This window comes from Cygnus olor, chromosome 5 (assembly GCF_009769625.2).
Source record: "Cygnus olor isolate bCygOlo1 chromosome 5, bCygOlo1.pri.v2, whole genome shotgun sequence".
NCBI lineage: Eukaryota > Metazoa > Chordata > Aves > Anseriformes > Anatidae > Cygnus > Cygnus olor.
Window position 1 is genome coordinate 51,885,953 of NC_049173.1, and position 17,248 is coordinate 51,903,200.

Below are 17,248 nucleotides of genomic sequence, written 5' to 3' on the forward strand. Positions count from 1 at the left end.
TTGTTGTCTGTACAAAAAGTTTCTGCAATACACACTGGCAAGAGACCAAGATCCCTTGTTACATTTCTGCCTGCACAGTATACGTTCTAAGAAAGCCCCCAGTTTCTGAAGGAATTTCTGCCCACCACTCACCTCCAGAATCAGTAGTATTCTGCCATATGTAACCCCCATAAGTTGATCAGCAAAAGCTCTTACACCTCAGCATTTCTGCAAAGCACCAGCCTGAACAACAACAGCCTCTAGAAGCAGACACCTGTGTAGGTACGCCACGCTCTCCTTGTTTCTGAGTGCTGCTACACCAAGTCACACACACACACCCCACCCCAAACATAAAAACATTAGGAACTCATTCTACTAAAAAGATGCCTTCCTAGTTATCTCAGTATATGATAGTCCAGATAACACCACAAAGACTATCTTCCCTAAACAACCTGAGTAACTGTCTTTTTGAAAAGCTAAGAATTTAAGGAATTTCCCAAACAATTTCCACATTTCCACGCAGGAGTATTGGAAATAGGAACCTAATTGGTTTTAATCTGCTGATTAAGATTTGAATTTATTTAACAATTGTTTGCCAGACCAGGAACTGGCTTTTGTGTTCTGAGCCTCTTTCATTCCTAACCTTATCCTTTGACACTGAATGAAAATGAACAGGAAGGAGAACGGTGTGGAAAAACAGCAGCTTGGCTGCAGTCAACTAACTTGTCAATTGAAAGGTTATTACTTGTAGCTTCATATTTTCTAAAGTAGCTAAAAGCAGTAAAATTTACTTACTATCAGTTCTCTTGAAGTAAGAGATTTAAGAACACTACTCAAGGGAATTTCCTGTTGATTACACCACTTGCAATTAGAGAAGTACAAATTCATAAGTAGTGTCTGTTTACTGACAGACTACTCTTTTCTGGTTCTGTATTTCAAAGGCAGGCCCAGTGTCATCACATTAGTGTAAGGTAATATTGCAGACCAACACGATGAGTCAGCAATCAAAACGACATGTTCTGCCATCCCACTGAGATTGTGCTTTTGCTTCTAGTCCTGGGATTGCTGTCACATCTCCTCTCTCCCATCCTCCCCCTGCTGTATGCTGCTGCAGAGCTCCAGGACTGACTTACCAGTTGTCAGCCCAGCTTGTTTCAGAAGGAGGAAGGAATTCATGTGTAAAGTAACCCGGGTCTCAGAAACACAGAAGCATGTGCTGGAGAAGCTTAGTGCCTGGTTGGCTGACTTTAGCAATGAGAAAAGGAAGCTGCTCAACTAACTGGAACTAAACAAAAAAGAAATTTCAGGTTTTTTCATCTTCTACTTATTCTTAAAACAACATTTAGATAATGAAGCTCAAGAGTCTCTGTACCTACATTCCTGCTCATCACAACAGCTTTGCAGGCCTTCCTTTCATATTTCAGCAAGATGCTGGAACACACAATACAAAGTGGAGTGAGCTCACACAAGCACCCGAGCCATACACAGAAGAATACATCCTCCACGCTAGGGAAGAGTGAAGGCGTTTGGGGCATTACGCTATGAAACAGAATTAAAATGGAAGGGTCACTAAGATGAAACACTGAAGTGAAACACGCGACTTTCCACAGTTTTTTTTTTTTTTTTTTTTTTTAAATGTGCAGTTAAAAAGAAGAGTCGTCCAACTGCTGCTAAAGCCTGTTCACACATTAAAACCTGTCAGGACTGAGTATTATCCATTCCCATTACTGCCATAAGAATATAAATGGTATTAGAAACCAGAACTAATCATGTGATATAACATGTTATAAGGGGGAAGAAGCACTAGGTTTCCTCTTCAGTGAATATGTTAATATGTACAATAAAAACTATTAGCATTAGTCTGCAGTATAAGCAGATAGTAAATACTATACCCACAAAAATCCACACTAGTCCCACTTCTGTAAGGTTTGATGATCAAAGAGAGAGATGAAAATGACATCTGGACACCATATCAAGAGAGCAGTGACATCCTTTCTGTTCCTGCATACAGATGACTACCTTTCCCACCTAACTTAGGGCATACAACACTACTAAATCACATCCAACACACCAGAACACACAGAATTACTAGTGGAGCAAATGTGTTGTCTTCTCCCCCAGAATATAAAAGTTGTTTCATTTCATTTCCCTTCTGCTTCATCTAATGTCTCTGCTTTGACACCCTGCCTTATACATAAATTCTAAAAACAGAGCAAGGCTCTGAAGAGCTTCACCCCCCCTCCCCCCCCCCCCCAAAAAAAAAAAAATAAGCACATAGAGACTCTTCCCCATCATTAAAAGATAGATCACTACCTAGATGCATGTGCTACACGTGATGGGGCTTGAAGAAAGTACGATGAGGAAAAACTGGCAAACTGCATGCTGCCCAGGAAGAGATTTCTTTGTCATAATCATACAGTAAAAACACGTGCAATACAGAGCATCACTTCCAGAAAATGAGGGGAAACACACCTATAACCAGTTTTTCTTTCTTCCTTAATCCCTCTTTAAAGCTATTATGCAAAACTGATGGGAAGCAGATGGACTGACTGACAGGATGCAATAATATAAAGTGATTTGATTACTCTGAAGCAGAGCCTTTTCATTAAGTTTTTAGCCTTGCAACACAGGATCTATTACAAGAAGGCTCATTACACTTTTTTTGTACCAAATGAATTAAAGGTTCATCCTACTTGATGTGTCCTTGTACAAATCTTGTGTTATTCCCTTTTTCTTTACATACATTACACATGTATACATATAAGCCCCTCTAGCATCCGATTTAGTAGAACTATTTTAATCCATGTATTTTTACATAAAGTAATCAGCTATGCAGCAGTCTTTCAAATAGATACCATATCCTTCAATATTAGTCATTCATATTCATATAATTGAGAAGAAGTGAGTGCCTAACAATTCCATTTGGAGAACCAAGCATCTTTGAAATGTATTTACAGATGGTTTTCTCACCTCCTTGGGAATGCTAAGTACTATCAGTGCAGCAATAAAAAAAAGCTCAACTACAAGAGCTCCAATTCTATTGTAATGCAATGCTATTTTATTTCTATTAAATAATGAAAAGACAGGAAAAAAGGCTGCAACAGTCATACTGTACCCACAGAAACAGGATGCTGGGGAGTCAGGGGAGAAGAGCCAGATTTAAACACTGAGTAGCATCACAGCCATACGAATGAAAGATCAAGAAATATTGGAGAGCCATGAACCCTGCTGGATGAGACATTCACTCTGGCTGCCTTAATGCCTGGTAGGCACTTCCATCCCCAAAATTAAGGGCTCTACAAAAACTCATTTGTGATTGGCACTCTGTTCCAGAATGAGTTGTTATTGTTTAGCTCTACATATTTCATAAATTCTATAGCCATTCTACTTCCACTAACAGCAGCAGAAGCAGCATTTTACTTATATATTCATCATTCCAGAGCTGACTGAAATGCAGAGAAAAAGCTAGACAAGATTTATGAAAATATGGAGACTTCTACTGACCACATTACACGAGCTTTATTTCTTGCCTATTCTAGATCCTTTCCAAATATTTTAAGCTGGTTTGATGATAACAAAAAACCTCCCAATAAATTCTAATACCTTTGAAATGAAAGGAGCTTTCTAGTGCTATTCAAGTAATGTTTTCCAGCACTATTATGATTATTCTGCAAGCATTTTTGCTGTGCAAACAGCAGGGAAAAGAAAAAGGATAAGAAAACAAAAAGAGGATACAAATCATAAGCACAGAATTTACAAACACCACACTCCATGCCACCTGCTACTCGTGTTTCATCTTTTTTTCAAGCCCAAACAAGCAAGCACAATCAGGCTAGGAGACAGAAGGGGTAGGCAAACCCCTGGACTTACCTTCTTTATGGTCCCTCTGCAAACTTCTCCAAAAGAAACGTAAATTCCTCAAGCTGCACTTGATTCTTCTTGCTTTTCTCTCTCTCAAGTCACACAGAAGCAAAACAATTAGTTTTCAGAGGTTCCATTTACTGCTCTTCCATCCCCAGCAAAATGCGTCCAGGAGACTATGCCAAAAGTAAGCCCAGAACTCAAAGGCAATTGGAAGAGGGCGCATAGGGGGTTGCTGAAGGACCAGATTGCAAAAATTCAGTAGCTTGAGCACAGAAATATCCTACTGCACAATATACCTGGCTTCTTGCTCACCAAAAAACTGTAGTGCAAACTGTCAGTAGTAGCCTCCAATAGCTGCTGTGTGTGCTGCAGATGGTACGTCTCACTGTTACCTTCCCAGATGGGTAGAGGATTCAGAGAGCAGCAAAACCAGGGGGTCGCCTCCAAACCAGGTGGATTGCCAGCCACTCATTCGCTCAGTCCAATTAATCAAGACAAGAACAGCTCAGTCACCAGAGGTATCTCCTTCCAGGGTGCACAGGATTATGGCAAGGTTATTAATCTTGCTTTGCTGCATCCCCCCCACCCCCTACATTCAGCAGCCTGCACTGAGATGATTGCCAGCTCTGTCTCTGTCCCTGTTCTACTGCATTTTGCTCAGCCCTCTGTTGCTGCAAGTGAAACACAGAGGAGGGAGGAATACTAATAAGGTGGTTAGCTACAGTTTCTTTAAGGCATTCTACATACTGCCTGAGCGTGTATATATGCATGTGTGCGCGCATGCATTTTCTGTGGGGCAATGTGAATTTCTTTGTGGCTGAAATGGGACCTGATTCTACATCAAAGTCTGAATTAATCTGGATTATCACTTAATGAATATCAGAGCCAGCAATTGTATTTTTCTTAGGATAAGAGGAGGGCACTAAATGCTCTAGCAGATTAGGAAGGCAGTAATGGTAACTGGGGGAAGCAGGGGGTTGTGCAGAAACCACACCATGCCCTGAACAGTGCATTTGGTTATAAAATGCGTTCCAAAGTGACTCAGGCACTGTTTTAGAAGTCATTCTTATATCCTGCACCAGTCAGATTTTTAAAGTCAGCACTATATTATCCATCTCTAGATTAGACAGCAAAGTCAAATATTTTTAGAAAAGAAAATTTCTGGCAGGAAAAGGAAAATTTAGAAAGTTGGCTGAGACAAACATCCAACGCTGCATTTATGAAGGTATTTGAAATTCTCTCCTTTACCGAGAACTGTTCTTCTGAAAGCTTTCACTCATGAAACGAGTTTGGTGTTCTCAGTCCAGCACCCAGAACAGAGTTGTCACGTATTCCTAAGCAGTTGGTGTGCACTGGTACATTAACCTGGGTATAGTTGCGGGAGGTAGAAGTCCTCGCTGTAATTCACTCCCACAAAGTACGAATGCAGTTCTACTGCCTTTGCTCTCCTGCAGGTACTCCAGACCGTCTGCAGCAGGTTCAGGATGCAGGGTATCCACAATTCCAACTTTTTGCAGCAAATGACACTTTCACACTCCTTCAGGAACCTGAAAGAAAAAATAAGACATTCTTCAGAAGCATGTTTATTTTTTATTTTTTTAAACCGTAGTAAGTTATATCTTACTGTGGGACCGATAACTCTTTATCAACTTGCAGCTCAGTTCAGGGGCCTGAGTAACCAAATATACTTGACAGAGCTCCCTGTTCAATGAACTACATGAAATGAGTTTGATGCTTCATTTCACAAAAAGAGATACCACAGCAAAATCTAGCAAATAAACTGTTTAAACGAGCAGAGATGGAAGCGCTGGTGTAAATTTAGGCAGCCCATCCATAGGCTAACTGGCAAGAAAGTTTGGATATACCAACCATGCCAGTATTACTGTTTATATCCTGCATAGAGGATGTTTATATCCTAGCATAGAGGACTGCAATCTAATATGGCACTGTTACCACAAAATAAGAGCCTTCTGGTAAGCACACACTGCAGTTTTGAAAGCCAGTGAACTTAAAAAAAAAAAAAAAAAAAAAAAAAAAAAAAGGCTGGATCACCATGGTATCTGGAAAGGGAAATATAGGGCACTGTAGGGAACTGTTTCAGAAGATGGAAGACCAGCCCTGTTCCACTAATCACATGTACTCACTTGGGCTTTTGTGCATTGTTTCAGATTTAAATTCTATTGCAGGTTAAGCTAAAATGATTTATTTATTTGGAAGTCCACAGAACTAACAGGAGACACTGTAAATTGTATTTTTTCTTCATTTTTGCTGCAGCTGTTTTTCTTCTCTCCTTCAGAAGTCTCCTCCTATTCCCAACACTGCATGACACCTTGTCTTTCTATTTAAGCTCCATAAGCCAAGAAAACAGTATTCTCATTCATCAGAAATGTAACTGAGCCTATCCACGCAGGAATGTGAACAGATAGGAGCTTAGACTGAAGACCCATCTAGCCAAAATTTTGTCTCTGTTAGTCACCATCACAGAGAAACGTGATCAAAGTAGGCAGATAGTGCTATTTCCCCAGTACACTGGCCTGACCCTCAATTTTCCATGCCAAGAGGAATTACAAAGTCAGAGACAGGAGCAACTTCCTTGGGTACACTAGTCACAGCTTCATAGGCTTCTCTCATACCCTGCCTGGGCTTTTTCTTTACAGTGTGGAGCCCTAATAGATTCACCTGTCCTTCATATTGAAGTTACTCTACTTATTTGAACACTTGTCACATATCTTTTCCACCTCATGCAGTATACAAAATGCCACAGGCATGCCACAGACTTATAGCACCACATTGACACTTTGTTTTGAGAAAGCATCACCCAGAACATGTGAAGTTTCTGCTTTCTAAGGAAGCAGCATGAATGCTTTGGCTACTTTCAGAATATTAGCTTTAGCAGTGATGTAACATTTATAGTTCTAACTAGTCAACTAAGCTTCTTATGAAAAGACCTCATGTCTAGACCAAAGTTCCCTGTCTGCAGTCTTTCCCACCTCCTTAAAGTTGTTTTTTCCAGGTGCAATCACAGTCTTCTGAGTGCCTTTTTTTTTTTTTCTTAAGTTACAGAAATAATTCAGCCAGTTAACACATCTCATGTTTACAATCTCTGGGATCTGAACAACAGCAGACAGAATTAAACTGACTTGCATTCTAATTTCCATTCTGCGGATTACGTGTTAAGGAACTGGGGAAAAACAAAAATGAAGTGCCATTCAGAGGGTACATTACTGTTAGCAGTATCCTCCAAGTACTGCTCACCATAATGCCACAGGTAGAGGCAAGGACCTCTGTCCTACCTCATCTGTAGTTACATCTGTGTTACAACTATACCACCTGCTAATGACTTCCACGTTAATCAAAATGAATAAACATCCCTTGCATTTCCAAAGGTTGGTTGTTTTTTTCATTTGCTTATGAACATGTAACAATTTGGACAAAACAGCTCATCAATCCACAAACTACTGGAGTCTTACAGACATCTTTGTTTATACTCCCACACGATGCTTAGAGACAGTTTACAAGCATAATACCAACCAAGCAAATACACCACCCCCCTGCCCAAACGTCTTCAGCTCCCTCTCCATCTGGCCCCAGCCTAGTTCAGCTGTACCTGCTGACCCATCAGTCTCACACCTCTCAATACCAATGTTGTCTGAAATTCTGCACAAGTTAATCACAAATTCTTATTGCTCAAAGTCTTTACCAAGGAAAGCACTGACCTAGTACAAAATAATAAAGTACTGAAGCAAAATGCTACCAAAACCTTTTTTGTTAGCCCATTTTGATTTAGGTAACTCTAAATCTATATGAAATTTGTAATCCCAACCTCAATTTCTTCCTCTTAATTTTCAGTGACTTGATCAAGACAAGTCATATCTAATATTACAGTTTCCAAACCGAGATAGATATTAGCAAGACCATAGAAAGAGATGATCCATGTTCATATGGGCAGGCAAAGCTTGTCACCAGGTACAATGTAAGGGGTTACTACTTCCAGCTGATTTTCTGGAAATCAGAAGGTAAAATTGTCTATTTCCCTACATTCTTCCCTTTAGGGCAAGGAAAAAAAAAAAAAAAAGGGTGGGTGTCTAAAGCCTTATTTGAAAATGTTAAAAAAGAAAGGCTACTTAAGAAGCATATAGACCATCACAGAAAAACAAAAAAGTCTTCATACCCGGAAATCCTACATATATGAATTATATGGTTGATGTATGTAGCTGCTCCCTGCCAACAAAATAAATTACATTTTTGACCCCTCTTCTCAACAGACAGGAGAAATTCTTCAAGGATAGGGACATGGCCTGTGTTTGCCCTGCCTTTCCTCTTTCACAGGCATCAGCATGCAGCCACTGCTGTGAGCAGAATACTCCAATGCACAGACCCTCAGCTTGAGCTGATATGAGCCCTCGGCTTACAATTGCTTGCATTTTCCTGTGGCAACCATCATTTCTCCTCCCCTCTGTAGAGAGGGGCTGCAAGAACGAAAAGGTGTGGTATGTCTCATTAAAACCAAAGTTAGTCAAATCATTTGTTTGGATTTCACTCTCACACCATTGAGCACTTACTAAAAACAGCTGGGTTGTTGAAGTATACATCCAAGCTTTAGTATCACATCACTGTTTAAGAAACGAGATGGTTACTAAGCTAAAGCTAAATACTTTGGATTGATTTAGCCTATACTGAAGAAGCACTGATTGCAAGAAAAATCAGGGTATTTCACTGTTACATTTCTGTTCCCCAGATCTTTCTTTTCTAAGCAGCAAGTAGATTTTTAATTCGATTTTTAGTTGGTCATAAATCTCTTCATGACCTTTAACTTAACATACATTACAGTAAAAAAAAAAAAATCAGTAAAACAAAAAATGGAAGCTGTGACTACAATATACGTCTCAAAACAATATTTTGAGTCCTAAATGCTTTATTTCTCCAGAAACAATTGCTATCTTCTCTGTACCACTAACGCCCATCAGCAGAGTTTTATTATTTACACTGACTCAGGTTTTACTGACTGCAATTAAGATCATCTGAGTGGGATAGTTTCATCAATATTCCAGCTCTTGAGAGACTGCTGTTTTCCTTCCAGCCCCAATTCCTGGTTTCCTTTTAAGTCTCACTTGCACACATAGGAACTCAGCAAGCCACCTAGACCCAGTGACACATAGGTGCTGGTAAAGGAAGATAAATATCAGAATGACAGGAAAGTTAGCTTTATTTTAACAAAACGGTGTCCTTTGTGTTTTTTTTCTGAACAGTGCTGACTACCAAGATGATCAAGAGAAGTCAAAATGTCTTCTTGTATTTATGACTGTAGAATATTTTGGAAACATGTTTTACAATATCTACAAAGTCTCAAGCGGACACACCATTCATTAAGGTATGCTTGCATGCAAAAACATACATATACCATAGAACAGTTCAGTTGGAGGGGACCTACAAATATTGCCAAGTCCAAACTGCCTGTTCTCTTCTGGGCTAACCAAAAAGTACAGCATGCTACCGAGGGCATCGTCCAACTGCACTCGGCATCAATCACCTCACCAGGAAGCCTGTTCCGGTGTCTCACCACCCTCAAGGTAAAGACATTTTTCCCAACGTCCAGTCTGAACCTCCCCTTGTGCAGCTTTGTGATGTTCCTTGCATCCTGCCATCAGTTCTCAGGAAGCAGAGGCCAGGGCCTCCCTCTCAGAAGGCTGCAGAGAGCAACAAGGTTGCTCACAGCCTCCTCTGCTCCAGACCAGACCGCCTAAGTGTCCCCACGCTCTCCTCATAACGCATGCCTCCAGCCCTTCTACCAGCTTGGTTGCCCTCCTCTGATTGCTTTCAAGGACCTTAACTGCCTTTTATGTCGTGGAGCCCAGAACCGCACACAATATCCAAGGTGAGGTCACACCAACACAAAATACAGTGGGGAATCACCTGTTTTGACCAGTTACTGTTCACTTTTTTTTGATAGAGAATCAAGACAAGAATCACCAATTTAAAAAAAAAAAATCAGGTTTCACAAGAACAAAAAGACCTGAGGCTTTTTGAGTTTTACCTATAGTCCAAGCTCTGTGATAGCAAACCTGATCCTTCACATATCAAAGTGTTGTTGAAATATAGTATCCAAATAGATCCTAAGAGATATAAAACCTACTTTATAGCATAAAAATAGGCGGCTAAACCTCTCTGAGAAAAATGAATTGAACCTTGTACACAACTGCACTCACAAGACTTTAAGGGTTAGTGCGCTCCATGAAGAAGTTGTCACATTAACAGGGAAAATCTAAAGAAGAAAATCTAGTTACATGTTTTGCTTGAGCAAGTAATTAGATTTTTACCTTTGCAGTTACCTCATGAAATTCAGTGTTCTATTCATGTCCATCTCTCACCAAGTTCATTTCTCAGTTACTGCTCTCTAATGTACATTTACCAGCTTACAGTCTCATCTGAGCAATAGTGCCTCCATCACTTATCATGGAAGACTGTATCTGAGATATTATAAGCTCTGAAAAAGTTAATGATGTAAAGATCCACTGCTGAGTTGTATTATCTCAAAAAAAATGATATGCTGATAGCCTTTATTACAGTCTTTGACAACTTATTTTCTGCTAAACTTTTTTTTTTGTCACTCCTTATAGCAGAGTCCCTCACGTGCAATGAAGCATTTACTGTACAAGACTTCCCTTTACTGTTCTTACTAACACCTACATATCACCATGGGCAACAGACAGGAAAAGATTAGCTTTTCTTATGCTAAATTTTAAGCCTACAGATAATAATACTAAAAAGAAAAGCAGATCAGTTTGGACTTGAAGTTAAGGCAGTTCCATGCACACACACGCAATCCAAACCAGTGCAGCACTTCTGAGTACGTTTTAGTAACAGTTATTTTAACAACATTAAGATATGTACAGATGCATCTTTCTTCTTAGTAACAGAAGAAATAGCATTTATTTATCCTCAAAGACAGCATTCCTTTCTATTTTGAGTATAGTTATACACATCTACATACGAGTTTGTCCTTTCAGATTCTTTTCACAGTTAAGAGTCAATACTTCAGAGCATTATTCATTTGTTCCGTTTTAGGCACCTACCTCTGAGAGGAGACCAGATCCTCCAATGCCCAAGGAATGCTCGCATGACCAGCTCAGACCTAGGTATAATGCATGGACTTATATTTCATGCTAGCAGATTGTTAACAGGGGTTAATCTGCAACCATTCAATTTACAGAAAATATCCCACCACAGACATTACCTCACTAATAGACAAGCTCCCTCTAAAGACTGAGAGGTCTATTTCCTGGTGGTGCCAACAGAAAAGAGTATTTCTTTAAGGTTTAACCGAGAATATATATATATTTCGTGATGCTACCTCTGTTCTTTGCCAGTCTCAGAGCAGGAACATCATCTTCCACTGCTCGACAGTTTTTGGTCTGTACCTACTTGGCCTGGTTGATCCTGGGATAAAGGTTTCCCTGTACTGTGATCAATACACAGACTCATATCCCATTTCCACCTCAATCACCTGTGTGCCCTAGAGTCTACTGCAATTACTGAAAGCACAGTTATGAGAACCTTGAGAGGTTCACCAAGTATATTTTGGACATGTAATGAAAACTGAAGAAATTGGATATGAGCTACCTCTATTAGCTGCCATTGTGGTGAGCTTGTTCTTTCTGAAATGGGTGAAAGACACAAAGGAAACAGCAGGGGTAGGAAGGAAGACGCTATTACTGAAAAACTTTTCTATAGATTCTGAGAAAGAAAAGTAACATTATCTTTGAAGGAACACAAAACACGAGATAATTTTGATTGGAGCGATAGGATAGGATAGAAATCAGAGAGAGAAACAAGGAAGGAAGAAAGCACACTGAGTTTGAAAACCTGTAACTAAAATGAAACCCCCAAAATCCACATTTCAGTATCACATGAACAGAAGGCTAAAGGATTAAGCAGGAGACAATGAACAAGTAGATTGTAGAAGTTACCGTACATGAGAGGAAGTAAGCACCTTCAATAACTTGACGAATACATCCTTCTTTAGGATAACTAAAAATAATCCAACTAAAAATCACCTCCTCCCATAGCACGCTACTCCATGGAGTGCTCATCACAAACAAGTTGTAGCAACTGTAAGATTCACTGGAGTTCAATGGTTCCCCAGTTATTACTATTGGCAATTTGTTAAAGGACATTGGCCCAAGTACAAATAAATACAAACTACTCACAATTTAACTTGAACTGCAAGTAATTTGTGTGGGAGAAACAGTTTTTGCTAAGCTGCCTTGAGTAATTCACCAGTAAGAAGAGAAAGCCTTCTTAAACTTGATTTGGGCCTATCAGATGGAAACAGAATACTGCCAGATAACATAGCTCTTTGAGGCAGATATATACACACCATAAAAACAAAATAACAATAGACTAACATCTAATATGGAGCTGAACATTATTTTACATGATAAAAAAGTCTTGACTAAAAATTGTTAAAATGAATTTGAAGTTAAAAAAATAGATCATAAAGTACAAAACCTGTGTGATAATTTTGATCATTTGCAGCTTTAGAATTGTGATTCATAGACAACCCTGTAAAGCATTTTTGGATTACACATTTGCTGTCAAGTACCTCCTTCAGGCTAAATGTTTCAGGAAAATTAATTCAGAAACTTCAGAAAGTGAAAATTTACAGTAAAAATACTTTGATTTGCTAAGGACAGCATTACAGCTAACCCACTGAATTTTTCTAGCATACTTACACTTTGTAACAAGATTTCAGCGCGGCAGTTAACTCTCTGAAGCATCAGAAAACTTCTGACAGTTATGTTTTGGAAGAATTGTAAGCTTGTAAAACAAATATGCAAAACCTAAGTACATTCAGTTTGCACTCTCAACAGAGAGTTGCTATGACTTTGCAGCTAGGCTACTCAAGACAATAGGTCAGACTAGCCAATAACAACGCTCAGGCCAAAGGTACAGGTTTGGGGAGAATTCAAAGGAAAGAACTGCAGGAAAACATGGCTGAATTTGCTTTGATAGCTATGAGGGAATGAACCCATGACTGCCACAGGACTCGATCGGTTCTCCAGGAGTCAGAAGGCACAGGCAGGAACTCCCCCCCGGAAGGACCCCATGGCCCTTTCTGCCTACATGCTGAACCCAGCCAATGTCGTCTCACTGGAAGGGGGCACATTATCCTGCCTAGCATTTCCTCACCATTATTTTTGGCACCACATTCTGTCAGATAATAGTAAAGCTGTACATGGTGTTTGAATTTTAAATAGTTACCCTCAAAAAGGGGTCCAAAAAGAATAAAGCTCCCTTGAGTTTAGGAGCTTATGAGGCACAAACAGGGAGGATTTAACAAACACATTTTAATTTCTGTACATCAACCCATTAGATAGTTAAAAGCAACTTAAACACAACATCACGCACACACATTCCTCACCAGTCCTCCCGCACTCAGCCTCCCCTCAGACGCATGTCAGCTGTCTCCTCAGGAAACATCTTCCCAAGGTCCAGAAGCAGCAGCCTTTTCCTCAGACCCCAGAAAGCACATAGCCCTTCTACCAAAACTGAGACATAGCACCACATAAAACAAATAAACAAACAAAAAACTGTTACCTCAACTCCCTTTCATCACTGCAAGCTTCTAACACTGCTCCTGCCCTCCCAGACTGCATCAGGAAACATGCTCGTGTCCCGCCCAGCACAACCCCACACACCTGTGCTCATCCCACCGTGCTAAGGCTCCTCACACCATGGTGCTAAAATTCACCTGTTGTGTTGGCTTTTTTTTTTAATCTGAAGCATTCTGAGCTTCTGTTCCATATGTACAGTGGGGATCATGTTACCACCTTATTAGAGAAGAACAGAGGAAAATAACGGAGGAACGTTAATATTCATGAAACTCTCAGATGGTTTAAGAATAAACCCATGGAAAGGCCTTTTGCTTAATAACTGTGTTCCCAGGAAAGTGTTTGAAGGACTTGCGATAAATAAGGCATGAGGTCAGGCACCACAAAATCCCAAGTCCGAGAGCACATCAAACAAGCAGAAGGCGCGCAGTCACCAGGACCCAAGCACACGCAGGGCTTCTGCAGCTCCAGCCACGGAGAGACCTCTGCGGGCCTGCGCCTCTCCGTGCTGTGCGGGGTCACAGCATTTGTTATGAATTGTCCATTTCCTCTGTTTACACATAGACCTGCCCTTGTTTCCTGTACATGGTATGTGCTGCTGTGAGAAGGCTGTAACACTAAGCTAGTACATGATTTTATTTTGGCCTGTAAGACATACTACCATGAAATTGTATTTATCAACTGTTCCTGTGAACCTACATATAAATGCTTTCATTCCCATGTAGCCAGAGCAGCATCAGAGCATGTAACTAATCAGGTTAAGTTTGTGCCTTCATTGGTTCAATCATTGTCCTTTAAATGTGAACACCTGGACTAAGGTGCTCAGAGCATCAAGGCACTTTGGGCTTACACATGTGAAGGTTTTACCATGCTTTAATGAGTTACTGAGTGCAGCTGAGCTGAAGCATTTTAACCCATTACAAATGAAAGGTAAAATACCTTAGCCAAAAGTCTCTTTTGCAGAGAGTCACATAAATAAAAAATAAAAATAAAATTGTTTTGCATCTACTATAATCTGCTAATACAGTACAGCTGTGTGTACCTGAGTCCTACCCCTCCACTGCCTGCATCACACTGAGGGCAAACTGTCTTTGAACAGATGTCTTTTTGGTTTGAGCATTTTCTTCAGAAAAAGTTTCATAATCAAAATGTCAGCATAGAAATCAGTGTAATTTAGAAAAACTTAGGGATTTTAGATGGCTTTATAGGCATACCAAGGGAAGGAACATATTTAATTTTACAGATCGGAGGACTTCATTGAAGAATAACCCTGAATGCAAAGGTTAGCATTAGCATTACTTTTGATGGTCTGTAACCCAAGCAAGGTTGCTTATTCATTGTCATGCTTCAACATGAAGACAAAATCTCTGCAGAAATCCCTAAATGTGGGATAACAACCCTGAGGGGAGCATAATAACAATAATAATAATAATAATAATAAATCATTAAAAAAACCCACCTCTATACTCAGTTGATAGGATTCAAATTCAGAGGGATTGAATTTCTCATTAATAAAGGAAATATGCTTGCCATTTCACAGAAGAAAAATACTTGCTATATATGTTTAACCTTATGCTTTTAAGAGGCATTTGAACAAGCTGTTGCCTTGGACATACTGACCTGGATCCTAACTTTTCAAAACTTTTTACCAGTAATCAACAGGCTGAACTCTACTTCTGAGAGTTAGGTGAGAGATTATTTTCCCCAGTATATATACATTAAAAACAAAAAAAAAAGTAGCCCTCCAGAAAGAAGAGCTGTGCTTTTCAACCAAACGTGATTATGACTATTTCTTCACTGGAAAAAAATCTTTCATATTTTTTGAGGCAGAATTTGTTGGAATTGTACATGGTGCAGGCTTTAGTCTGTTAACTAATCAAAATGCAGTCCCACCTATGCTCTCACCAACCTAAACTGACTACAGTGATATAAATACCTTGTATCACTTTGTCTTCATTAGGATTTCAGGTTCTCTGGCCAAATTTACTTTTGCAATAGAAAATGCAGTCCATGTAGCAGTTTTGGAAAAGAAATTAGTAAGAACCAAGAGGAACCAAATCTGCAGAGTGAGCATTTCCATTAGAGCAAGAAATTAGACTGTGGCTACAACTTCCACCATTCTCACTCTTCCAAACATAAAACAAACAAACAAGAAGCAAAATTGCCCCAGCCCCCTGCACCACTCATCGACACCCAGAGGAACTGGGGTGAACTGGGTGTAACAGAAAGCAAACCCAAGGGAAGGGTCCTTCCCTCAGTATTTGTTTTGTTGTGCACATTTTCCTTCCTTCTGATTACTCAAATCAGCAATTAGAAGACTGTGTTAATTAGCAGTAAGATATGGTAAAAATTCTTCAAGTTGAGACCGTTTTGCTCGTGAAAAGATGCATTATTCTGTACCTCACAATCAGTCCATATTAACCTGTCTGAAGCTTGCTGTGAATTGGCCACCATGATCACTGCTCAAACACTGCATTGACTACATTGATCTTATAGATGATATATTCTTTGAAAAAGAAGCACTTAGTAGTTCTTTCTCGAAAGCTCATGTATTACATTTTTTAAACCTGCTATTTAAATTACTCTTTAAAAGATTATTTTTCTTAGTGCTATTTAGAAAGGCATATTTTCCCTAAACAAACTCATCCCTGATCCCTGTTTAATTCACAATTGCTGGCATTTCTGAAATGAGGGAACACCTACAATTCATGGCCTCATTGAGCTATTCCAGGTTTAAGAGGGAGCTGATTTCTCATCTGTCACTCATCATCACCATTAAACTCTGTTTGAGTGTCTTCATTGATTCCACATCTGGAATTTTGCATACTAAGTAAATTTTATTACAAAAATCAGGTTCTGCTCTCCAGTGTAACAGCTAGAAAATAGCATATAGAGGTAAGGAAACCATTTCAGCTGTAGACTCACTTCACTAATAAAATCCAAAGTCTCGCAGACTTCCTGGGGGATTACTGTTCAGATCAAGTGTGTTTTGGCAGACTCATACATTTAATCACCCCCAAAGAACCAAACTCTACCATAAAGTATACTTCTCCCTGCTATCTTTGGGATATCTTATCTTATCTATCCCTGCTTTGCTAGAAATAGCAAAGAAAAAGAAAATTCCAGAGAGATTTATTTTCAGTCTGGAGTTGTAGAAGACTAGATTACCGTATAGAGGGATTTATACTGCTTATTATTATAAGAGTCAAAGACATTTAGATAGCCATCAAAGTGGATCTTCACTGCACATTAGTTCAAGAAAGCATTTTATTTCTCTGTCTAGTCAAGAAGATTGTATATGTACACTGTACAAAATGTATATGTACACTGTATAAAAATCAACTGAAAATGTATAAAATGCAGTGCTTTCTGCACCTATTTTTCATCTATTAATTTGTAATTTTCTGGTCCTAAATTTCTGTAAACAGCTTAAAAATATTACCTTACTGTCTTGAAAAGAGACAGATATTAGTGACTGACAATGTCTAGGTAAGAGCTGGGACCTGGTGAGCTTGAATAACTAAAATAAGTTTCAGAGTACTTTGTAGGACACTCAGGTAAAAAAAATAAAAAATAAAAATAAAAGTTGGGTTTTCCAATGCCCAGTTCCTCACTTATGCACAAAACTATCCATGTTGTAGTTTCACTCTGTTGCAATGCTATCAGCAGCATAGCATCTGTCTGCAGAGACAAAGGCCTACCTTATCAAAGGTTTTCAGGCATGTAATTAGTTGCCTAACTCTCAATAAAATTAATGGGATATAAACACCTAAGGAGGATAAGGGACTTTACCT

The 17,248-nt window shown here is 39.3% G+C and overlaps 1 long non-coding RNA gene across 2 annotated transcripts; it reads right to left on the reverse strand.

Moving 5' to 3' along the window:
• Window positions 1-3,853: 3,853 nt before the first annotated feature.
• On the reverse strand, window positions 3,854-13,547 carry LOC121070878. Of its 2 annotated transcripts, none has more exons than XR_005820273.1 (2): window positions 13,441-13,547; window positions 3,854-5,390 (listed from the first exon to the last, which is right to left on the reverse strand). It is a non-coding gene; the product is annotated as an uncharacterized LOC121070878 (long non-coding RNA). The 2 variants fall into 2 exon arrangements; XR_005820274.1 differs by lacking the exon at window positions 13,441-13,547 and adding an exon at window positions 13,105-13,152.
• Window positions 13,548-17,248: the final 3,701 nt, after the last annotated feature.